The sequence below is a fragment of the Struthio camelus genome, chromosome 8, assembly GCF_040807025.1.
Source record: "Struthio camelus isolate bStrCam1 chromosome 8, bStrCam1.hap1, whole genome shotgun sequence".
Taxonomy (NCBI): Eukaryota; Metazoa; Chordata; class Aves; order Struthioniformes; family Struthionidae; genus Struthio; species Struthio camelus.
In genome coordinates this window covers 7,225,445-7,235,420 of record NC_090949.1, presented here as the reverse complement: position 1 = coordinate 7,235,420, position 9,976 = coordinate 7,225,445, and the positions used below count along the sequence as shown (strand labels likewise).

The following is a 9,976-nucleotide window of genomic DNA, read 5'->3' as shown; positions in this document are numbered from 1 at the left end:
CACAGTCCCTGGGGGTTCCCATCGCTGCTCTGCTTCCCAGGCTGGGGCACCCAAGACGGCACGAATGCCACCACCCCAGGCCCCTACTGCCTCTTCCCTTCCCTGGGGAGCACGTGGAGGACAGGCCACCCGAGGGGGTTGGCAGCGTGGCACCTCGGAGGCGAGCGCTGCCTCGGGGCTTTGTTTCATGTTCTGTTTATCCTGCCGAAAGAAACAGAAGAGTTCAGTGTGCAGGAATCTCGCGCCCTCACCCTGCTCCCCCGCCACATGAAAGCTGCTGAGCTAACAAGAGCAATCAAAGATGATTGCACCCCGCTGCAAGCCCGCTGTGTTTCCGCATGGCTGGCCCCACTGCCAGCTCTTACATAAGCAGCAGGCTCAGCTCGGCGCTGGGCTCGGGGCCTTTTTTCTTCCTTTCTTGTAAAACAAGCAGCTGCCTGAGTGGAGCCTGCAGCTGCCCTGTTCCTCCACTCACCAAGAGAGACCCCTCTCCAGGCCCGGGCAGTTCCTGAGTGACTCTTGCCTTTCTCTGAGCCTGGTTTTTCTTTTTTTTCCAAAGAGGATGTGAAGGCTGAGGAGCCCCATCCCTTGACATGCAATGCCTCCCTCCCTGTGCCAGATGCAGCTAGTCATGCTGGCCAGCGGTGCTTGGCATGGCAGGGCCCGGAGAGAGGGAGACATTGGAGCACAGCTGTCTCCAAGGCATCTGCAGTACCCAGACTCAATGCTGTGAGTCACCACCACCCCATGCCAAAGGCCATCCCAGCCCACCCTCTGCCAAGACCCATCTCTGAGGCACATTACCTTCTTCTGCCAGAAAAAGGAGATGCTTCAGCCCGGATTTGAGCTCAATAAAAGCAGACCTTGCTTCTTCTCCCTGCCTCATGCCAAGAGCATTACAGGACTGGTCACAAGAGAATTGGCATCCATGGCATGGACCTGCGCCCCTTCCACCAAGCATAGCCCGAAGTACCTTGGCAAACTGCCCTGCTCTTGCACCAGAGGAGACCAGCTTCAGTATCAGAGAGGAGGCATCTAAGTGGCTCAGAGCTAGGATGGGAGAAGTACTGAGCATCACTCACATTTCTGGAACGTAGGATTCAGGCACCTGAACTGAGCAGGAGCATGGCCTCCTGCAAGCCTCTACAGCCCAGCACGGGAACCTCTTTGCCAGGGCGCCTCGACCCTGTCACCTTCTGCTTTCAAATCCAAGGGCCCAGGCATGCCCAGGACACCCCAGCACACGCACGGTTACCTGCTCTGCCTCTGTGCCCTCCACAGGGTGAGGAGCACCTTAGGCCCCTCTCTCCATCTCCCTAGGACCCATTTTAAGCACATACTAAGCAGTTCCCACTGCTTAGTGGGAAACTTAGTGCTAGTGGGGCTTAGACACTGATGGTGTGGGTTAAAGAGACTCATTTCCCCAACTCTCTTGGGCATGACTCTTCAGCAGAACAGGAATGAAAACCCTGAGGATATAAAAAAGCCCAGAAGAGAATATTAACACCTTTATGTACAGCCCCACCTCACCTTCAGGCATGGCCTCACCTTCCTCTCCAACAGAAGGTCATTCTCTGATTTTGGCAAGCTGCTGAAGAAGGACAAGCAAGAACCACGTTCTCTCTGCCATTTCTTTTTATCACTACCCCTTCTTTTAGTTTCTTTGCAAGCCTTCCAGTGTGGGAAAAGGAAGAGAGCAGAGTTTCTTCCTGGAAGAGGTCTGCTCTCCATGCTGCTGGGAGCCAGTTCCTGAAGCCAGGTAGCTCTCAAGGGCCCCCCGCTCTCCCCCGGGAACCCCGCTCGGCTTCGTCGAGCTGTCGCCTTGCTGAGACAAGCAACACTTGCAATACTGTTCTCTAACGAAACCGCTGCAGGTATCTTTAGAGGTTAAATGAGGAAATGTCTGTTTGGTAGAGCTCAATATCAGCTCTTGCGATTAATGCCAGCTCTCCCAGGCTCTTCCACAGACAGAGATGGGTCTTGCACTTGTCCAGCAACGCAGGTCCCCAGACCACAGCATCGGCAGCTTCAGTAAACGCTGCTTAGAACTGTGATCCTTTACTCTTTGGCAACACACTTGGCACTATTCTATCCTACAAAAAGCATTCTTACTTCTCTACATTTTTTTTAAACTCTATTATCTCTGACTAAAAGCAATAAGAAAACACCAAAACGCTAATTTCCTGGTTTTATTATCTTTCAAGCCTTTGTGCTAACAGCATGGCAGTCCTGTTTACCTGTACACTCCCTGAGCAACTCCAAACTACAGCATGCAAAACACAGGGACTGTATGAAAGTAATTCATATTTGGAGCTGTGACAGGATCAGGCAAATCTTGGCTTGGCTATCTCTCCTTAGACTACATCTTGCAACCAGAAGGGCTGGAAACAATTTTGCTTTAATTGCTTTTTAAAACACAGCCAGCAGATGATTTGGTGACCTGAATTCATGACTCTTTCCACAGCTCTAGGCTGTTGACCTGAAACCAAACCCAAGCTTGACCCAGGTACTGAGGAGTACATCCTGCCTGCTTTACCAAGGCACCAGCCACAACATCTCAGGTAGGACTGCAGGGCTCTCTGAGAGGGGCGCTGCAAGGCTGCAGGCCGTCAGCTCCTTTTGCTTCACAGCCTGCCTGGAATCCCGAGCCACCAAAGCTAGCGGTAAGAAGTCTTCATTTCTGGCTTTCAGGCATCAGTGCAAAAACCAGCCAAATGGCACTGGTACAGCCCAGGACTGGCAGAGACATGAAAGCATGCTGGTCTCCTGTCCCAGGTGTTATTCTTGGTTGAAGGCGCTTTTGTCAACACGGCGGTCACTGTTGAAACAAGTTGAAAAGATGAAAAGATCTTACTGTCCTGCACACACTCAGCATGGAAAAGACAGAAATAAGGGATACCTTGCAAGTGCACCACAGCATCACGTATCAAGGCCACCACGCTCAGAAATATCCAGGTAAACCTGGGGAGCCCATCAGCGCAAAATATAGTTTGCAACTTCTCTGGAGAGCACACCATGGTCTCTCCAGAGCACCACGGATGACTTGCCCTGTGGACACATCCCTTCATAGGCCTGTGTGCTACAGCAAAGGTTTAACAAATTCTGGCTAACTCTCCTGACCTGTCTGGTTCATTCTTCGGGGGTATTCCCTACCCTACTATGAACAGCTAGGTGTCCACAGTCCCATGGTAACCAGCCACTGAGTCCTGTCCCAAAACTGGCCACATCACAATGCAGATGAATTAATACTGCCCCAAGAACCTCACAAACATCTTATGAAGCAGGCTTGTTTTTCTGTTACAAAGCAATTTGAAATTCTTGGAAGGCAATCAGGAAAGTACAAAGTATTCCAGCTCAGGACAGCCTGGGACTCATTCCTTAGAGGCACAATGGTTGTTTACTCAATCCTTCATACATTAATATCTAAAAATTCATGAGTTCAATTGTAAACAAGGAGTACTGGCTTTAGTGGGGTTGTCTTACTTAACAACAGTGGTTCCAGCCTGAATGCCGATTTTGTTGTTCTCTTTCTTTTAATCTTGCTATCAGAGAGTCAAGATTAGCAAAATTATGGGAAATATTTCAGGCCCGTTTATTTCTGGTTTTGAAACGCATCCCTCTGAAACCCAATGCCAAAGAAAGACTATTTCAAATCAACATTGAAGAGCACAGGCATGGAGAAGAGTTGTTTGTGCCAGCACTGTCGTCTGGCTCAAGAACAAATGAGTAAAAAGCCGGCCACAGATACATTTGTGCTGGAAATTAGCAGAAAATTCCTAACTATTGAGAAGGAAGGTTCCCGAGGCAGTCTCCTAAAGGGATCAGTGGACACAAAATAGCCCAAACCCAACCTGTTTCCAAGAAAAAGCACAATTGGTTTCTGAAAGCACTTGTACTATGGGGTTGCCTGTGGTGAGCAGAGGTCTCATCTGCGTGCATCAGCCTAGGGACCCTGCAATCCCTCCAAGCCCAACAGCCAAGGACTCTTCCCAACGTTACATCCGAAGAACCCTCCGAAACAAACATCCACCTCCCACCAGCAAGCCAGGCTCCCCATCCCAGAAGGGGCCCTGGAGGATGAGGGTAGAGATTGTGTCCCTGAAGATTGGACACAGTGCGAAGTCCATCACAGTTCACGTCCCCTATAATCTGTGCTGGCTGGTGCTACCACAGGCGCTTCTCGCCTCAGGTCCATGCTGCCTCTAGCTCTCCAGCTGGCCCTGCTGAAGGACCTCTCTGCCTTTGGGTCGACGCTTGCCAGGAGGCAGCTGACTGAGCTGCAGATTCTGACTCAGGAGGTTCACCAGCCATTCACAGCTAGGCTGGCGGTGTTTCCTGGCTCCTTCATAAACATGCTGCTGTTTCAGGCATTATTTTGCCAGGGAACACGGATTTAGCTCAGCTTTCTCCTCCTGAGGAACAGCTAGTTGTTTAGGTAGCACATTATCCAGCATGGGTGAGATCTGGATAAACCAAACCAGCTTGTCCCACCCAAATGCTTTCTTGCGTCTGTGCAGAGATCAGACGCCTCCACACAAGCCCTTGTTTCTGCTGTGGGTGTCGCTCCAGGAACTGTCAGGAATGGATTACACCTTCTCCATCCCTTAAGGCAGAGGGGATGCAAGTCCACAGGCTATATGGGAGTATGAAGAACGTGGGCATATTTCATCAAGCTTAGGTGATGCAGCAGGCACCCAGGCCTAGGGGGTACCAAGGACGGCAGCGCCTTATGCACTACAAACACCAGCATACTCCAGTCCTGTGCAGGCTCTGCCTCACGTGGACCCAACCCTCTTTGCTGGGGCTGGACCCACACAACAGACCCCAGTGGTCACACTGCATGCTGCTTTGAGGAAGCCATGGCTGGAAACTTCCTGGCAACCACTGAGGAGCAGGGTTTTCTTAGGTAGGTTGTTCATTCTTGTGGATCTGCGTGGTCACAGTGAAGAGTGAAGAAATACCACTGCAAATAAAATACAGAGATTGCTTGGGGGAAGGGCTGAATTGAGCAAGGAGCGATGAATCAGAGGATGTTCATGAGTAGGGATGCGTGTGAAACCCAAGCTCCTTCTTCTGGGGGCAGAGCTGCCATGTCATGAAACAGCAGGTTGTATGCTAACCTTGTGGAACCGGTGCAAGAGGAGGATAGAGCTTACTTGAGCTGGAGGTTCACGTATCTTATCTTTGCTGCTGTCAAAGGGCAATAGCAAAAATTGCCACGTGTTAGAAAGCCTCCACACAGGTTATGTCCCAAGGATATCAACAAGACTAGAAAGTTACCTTCACTCTCTTGATAAAGGCTCAGTGAACAAATGAACTTCAAGGCCCAGACAGGTTCCTAGGGAGCAACCATTGCTACTAGCTAGAAAAACATTGGCTTACATTTGTGTGAAGTCTTTAGCTTGCTCAAGCCACAGGTACAGCCTGGAGAAATATGAGCCTGCTCTTCCATTCAGGGTCCACTCTCAGCTCTAACTTCCTGCCCTGCTCTACAGACAGAAGAGAGGGTTTATGAGGTGGTCATCCAAGTCCTGCCAAACCACTATTCAAGGGCAAGAGCTCTCAGATAAGCCCAGATTTAAACGAGAAAAGGAAATGGAGAGGAAATGCTCCACAACTCAATTACTCCTGACCTGTGAAAACCAGCAGGACATGCCACCTGAGAAAGCCCACGAGTCTTTGATCTTACTGCTCCCTCTTTAACCAAAGAGACCTCCACTGAGGACAAGTCACTCCATCAAAGCCTAGGGTGCTCCAGCAGTGCAGAAGGTAACATCCATCTTCCCGCTCACTCTGGTCCCCTTTGGGGCATTTGGCTGTATGTTTGTGCACAGATATTCTCCTTGGAAGAGCCCGTCTCCAAAGGCAGGTTCCCAGCCCATGTCACCAAGGAGACCATGTCATGGTCAGCACCGAACGAGGCTGGGACCTCCACACATAGTGCAATGCAATGGCGTCTCGATTTCTAAACATTTGCTCATGCTGGGTCAGCCTTCGATCGCATAGGACACAGTACCAAATCCACTCATGTCTCAGAGCATTTACAGAGCCTCCTACAGCACTGCAGGATCTCAGCCCAGGAGCAGCTGCTGACAAACAAGGGGCCTGTATTAGACTCTAGTAGCAGTGTGCTGATGCCACTCAGGCCGACAAACATCCCACTCTGAGCAAAACAGCTAAATCCAGCAGATTGCCTCAGGCTGTGGTGAGAAAGGCACCTTCCCCTCCCTGCATGGCCCGGAGCACCATCCTGCGCACTACCGGCAGGGTGGCAGTTCAGTTCCTCCCCCATCGCCTGCAGTGATCAGAGCGAAGCACAAAGCTAAACTGCTTTTGTGGCACCACCCTCCCAGATCCCCAGGCTCTCGCCTGTCCTGCTGGTCGGCCAGTCCGCCCTGTAACAAGGCTCTGTGTTTCTCTTGGATGACCTCCTGCCAGACTGGTGCTTTCCGCAGAGCGGCTCTTCTGTGGAGTGGATTTCCTGCCGTTTGATCTGAGTTTGCCATTCATTTCTCTGAGGGCCTCCTGATTGTCTTTATCAGCCCCAATCTTTCCATCACAGGGGCTGTCCTGCAGCCTGGGGCTCTTTGGCAAGGAGCTGGGGAGAGGCCTGGTGGCCAGAGGGTAGTTGCTCACCATGTCTGCTCTGCCCTGGAGCCGGATAAATGGAGGGCGGTGGGACGGAGGGGACCTTTCTTCCCTCCCAGGCGGATCAAGCGTGGACGTGCAGTGCCCTCTGCTGATCCAGCCACCAAAAGAGACATGGGAAGGAGTGGGTGCAGGGCTTGGCAGCTTTGCAAGCCTCTGAACGGGCAGCCAAGCCTCTGGCTCCAGGCTCCTTGCTCTCTGCCAGTTCTTTGCAGGCAAGGCAGGGAAAAGACCTTCCTCTCTGCTAACAAGCTGCTGTTAATCACAGCTCTTTGAGCAGCTGTTTGAAAAGCAGGGCTGGTGGAACAGGCCCAGTGGTCCCATTAGCCAACTCTGTACCTGCAGGTGATGGTTACCTGAAAACAAAACAAAAACAAAACAAAACAGGACACCTTCACACTCCTTCACAGTCCCCTAGCTCTCCGTGCTGTGCCCACTCCACAGGGCCTGAGCAATGCTCTCCTTCACCATGTGATGGGGAGGGTGGCAGCCCAGCAAGAAAGGCAAAGCAGCCTAACAGAGCAACTGGGAAGGTGAAGAGAACATTAAGGGACAAAGAGCCAGAATGGGGAACATGCTAATGCACCTTCTTCCCCTTCCTGGAGGTGTCCTTTCCCAGACAGATGAGGAATGGTCTTCCCTTTATCCTGAAATAGTGGAGGGAAGCAAGCATATGGGGAGGACAGGCTGATGTTCCAAACTGCCCCAGGGAGCAGAGGAGCCTTACCTGGAAGAGCACATATCAGGCATGAAACAGAGACAGGATATCAGAGAATTACTGCTCTGCTGCAGAAACTGCTCACAAGCCATCCTGGGAACACAAAGATGGCCATGAATTAATCAAAGGCCCAGAAAGGTCCCTTGTGATATTCGGCAAGCCAAGATGCAACTACTGCTTGCAGAACTGTATGTGAGGTTAGCTTTAGCCCGAGAGCATTAGCTGCCAGTCCGTTCCTGGTGGACTCAGCAGCTGTGGGGTGCGCTAAGCGTGTGAGTGTCTCTGTGCAGCTCTTCTAAACCAGCCAGGGGAACTGGCTGAGGACACAAGAAAGCTCAGCACAGCCCCAAGGAACCTGGATCCCTGCTACCCCAGACCACTACAGGCCCCTGGAGCAGTTCCTAGAACAGCACCCAGCTGTAGTGCTGGCAGGACACTCACAACCCAGAGCTGCTCATGATGGAAGAAAATACCTTGTTTTTCTTTTCTTCTGTCTTGTCAAGCCCTCTCCAATTCATTTGGGTGCAAAGAACCTAAAGGGATGTTTAAAGAACATGATACACGCAGCAAAGTCCACTCCCAGTTAGCAAGATTCACTTTAAGAGATAAGGCCTATTGGCTTCCGCAGACTGATAAAGGAGTTTGCAACGTCGGCAGCAATGTGACTGGCAGCAGGTTTACGTGCCGCAGGGAGCCTCTGGAGAGACAGTCATCTCTTGATCCTGCACTGAAATTGGCTCCTTTCCCTGACTGCAAAGACTGCACATTCCTTATCTCCCCCGGAGGGAAAGGTTACCGCTAACATGCGATGCATTCAGTTTTTGGTTGATAATTTTTCCTCCCCATCGTTAGCCCTGGCTTCTCTAGCCCTGCATCCCCCCTCTCCAGGTACGCTGCCTCCCTGCCTTTGGCCTCAGGCTGCTACGTACCACGCTTACCACCCTCTTGGGCACCATGACCCAGGCTCCTTGGTGCTGCTCCAGCCAAGATGAACATCTTGACCAAGGGGTAAGGGGGAAAGCCAGACCTCTCCCAATGCCCCCCCTGTAATGCCAAAGGACACTTTCAGTGGGGGGGAGGGAAGGGGAGCACAGGAAATCACACATGGCATCAACTCAGAGCCTGGCTTGAAAACCCAGCACCTATCTTGGGACCTTTTTGTTCAGATTTCTCTCTCGCAAGAACCACTTGCAAAGTTTCATGGTTGCATCAGCCTGGGACACAGCACGGCAGTAAGTCAGGGTGTATTCACAGTCTCTGCAAGCAACAGTCACTTGCATACAAGGCACTCTCGCCCTCTGCTTCACTTTCTGCATGTCCCATACGCAAAGATCCCTTTGAATCCTCCCCCACCCAAATCTCCCCTTTCAGAGGTGCCCCTTTCCCCCTGCCCAGGTGAGGAAAGGGGAGTCCCAGCTGCGCAGCCTCTGCTGCTGTGACATTTCATCCTTTGGTGCCAAGCAATGGTTTGGGGATAGGGCTATTCTGCAGGTGCTAACCCAGTTCTGGGATGGCCCCAGGACTGCAAGAAGAGGCACTGATCTCACAGCACCAGTTTGGGGGCTTCCGCCCCACAGCCACAGCCCAGAACCTCTCTGCTAGGGCAAGGCTGTGGGCTCCCTCCTCCCTCATGTGGGGCCAGCGCAGTGAAACCGTACCAGCGCTATAAGGTCAGCAGCTTCTTAGTGCGACCACGCTCCAGACCTGAACTTACCTCTAACAAAATGACCAGGAATAAACCTGCAGATCAGAGGTTCACAGGTAACTTTCTGGTTACATCTTCCCTTCCCATTTGCCAGCAGGAGTGATGAAGAGTAATCCAAGGTGCTCCACCTACCTCCAAAATCCAGCCACCTCTGGAGTGACGCCTGGCAGATGTTTAACAGATGAGAGTAATGTCATGCTTCAGGTAAATGCAAAAAGAAAGCAATCACACAGATTCTCCAGAGAGGAAGCACTTGGGCTCAGGCCAGGATGCACAGACCTGTGGGGTCCTCTGATGCCTTATGGCTTAAAGCCTTAGATTTTCAAGGGGCACCCCAAAAACGACACCTTCAAAGGCACCTGCATCCTTTTGCATCGTGCGGGGGATGCAGCTCGGGGCTGGTGACACGGAGGCTCTAGACTCGTGCCGTTTCCATGGCCCACATACTCTTTTGCTAACCACCACCTCTGGCCCCAGCATGCTGAGAGTGCACAGCCCGTATCGTTGTATTGTGCCTAATTAAGAGATACGCGGCTGGGATTACTGGCACCCTGTGCACCCACAGGGTCTTCTTGTTATCTCACCCTCGCTATAAAGTGCTGGCAGCAGAAATGCTGAATCAAGAGTGCTTGCCTGGAAGAAATAACTTGCTTTGAGCACTAGCCCATGCTGTTTTGCAGCGCTCTTGCCTTGGAGAGCGGAGGACAACCAGGTAACTGGGTTCAGTGCCCTCTCCCCATGCCAATGCAGAAGTGGAAGAGAAACCGAAATTGGGACTACACCCAGCAACCTGTAGAGGTGCCGAGGGGAGGCAGAGGCAACGCAGGGTATAGCTTCAGCTATACCAAAAGTCTCCCACAAATTATTTTTTAACATCTTCTGGCCTGTCCAACAGGCCCGTGGTG

At 51.7% G+C, this 9,976-nt stretch overlaps 1 long non-coding RNA gene across 1 annotated transcript; it reads right to left on the bottom strand.

Annotated features, from left to right (window-relative positions):
- Positions 1 to 2,177: 2,177 nt before the first annotated feature.
- LOC138067990 (uncharacterized) lies at positions 2,178 to 7,907 on the bottom strand. Its single transcript, XR_011142463.1, has 3 exons — positions 7,840 to 7,907; positions 7,376 to 7,459; positions 2,178 to 2,818 (listed from the first exon to the last, which is right to left on the bottom strand). It is a non-coding gene; the product is annotated as an uncharacterized lncRNA (long non-coding RNA).
- Positions 7,908 to 9,976: the final 2,069 nt, after the last annotated feature.